The sequence below is a fragment of the Octopus bimaculoides genome, chromosome 18 (genome assembly GCF_001194135.2).
Source record: "Octopus bimaculoides isolate UCB-OBI-ISO-001 chromosome 18, ASM119413v2, whole genome shotgun sequence".
Taxonomy (NCBI): domain Eukaryota; kingdom Metazoa; phylum Mollusca; class Cephalopoda; order Octopoda; family Octopodidae; genus Octopus; species Octopus bimaculoides.
Genome location: NC_068998.1, coordinates 39381741 through 39382714, shown reverse-complemented (window position 1 = coordinate 39382714; position 974 = coordinate 39381741). Strand labels below are relative to the sequence as shown.

Sequence of the window (974 nt, the reverse complement as noted above, 5' to 3'; positions counted from 1 at the left end):
ATATATATATATACATATATATAATATAAAAGTACTCATATATGGAGTTATTTATTGCTAAGAGTTCTGCTAAGCAGATTTAACCCTTTAGCATTTAAACCAGCTGTATCTAGCCAAAATATTCAACCTGTTTTATGTTCAAACTCGCCAGATCTGGTCTCTCACACTAACCCTACTATATCATTTTAAAAATTAACAGTTACCTCATCAAAATCTCAAAGCTACAAAATAATGAACGATTAAATTCAAAACAATGTGAATTAACAAGCATTACTTTTGATAGAATAATGTGAAAGCTAAAGGGTTATGGGAGGACAGAAGACCAGGCAGGATTTAGGCTCAAAAGGAGTACTGTGGAGCAGATGTTTAACATTAGACTGCTCACTGAAAAACATCTGCAACACCAATCTGACCTCTGTTGAAACTTCATCAAAATAACCTGAGGTATTTCCTTCATTATTAATAGAAGTTTTATGCAGTTATCAGTCTTATAACAAAGAATAATTTTTCACTGAATTAAAAACAAATCTTCATTATGAGTCTAAAGCTGCATTATTAAAACTTCTCCAAAGAAAGAAATCTCAGCTTATAATAAATTTACTTTATTTAAATCTTGCTAAAAATTTATTTTTGTAACTTGTCACTTTCTCCTCTTGGTTACACACTTAAATGTGTGTATGTGTATATATATATATATATATATATATATGAATCTCTCTCTCTCACACACACACGCACATCTCCCGCTCTGTGAGATTGTGAGATTTGTTAGTTACCTACACTGGCATTAATATCAACTGAATAGAAAGTAACTTTGTTGCTAAAAGACACAAACAACTGGTTGTTTATCTCTTCAAACTAGTTTAAGTTCACTGATTTCAAACCAGATACACCACATTACACCCTCTTCTCTTTTCACTATAGGACTATTATCTTAAAAATGCCAATGAAAACTACTATTTTATATATGTGTA

General features: G+C 30.6%; 1 protein-coding gene across 1 annotated transcript in view; it reads left to right on the top strand.

The window, feature by feature from the left end:
* Positions 1–974, top strand: part of LOC106884070 (LIM and senescent cell antigen-like-containing domain protein 1) — a 93741-nt gene that overhangs the window by 69566 nt on the left and 23201 nt on the right. The gene's annotated exons all lie outside the window — the stretch shown is intronic.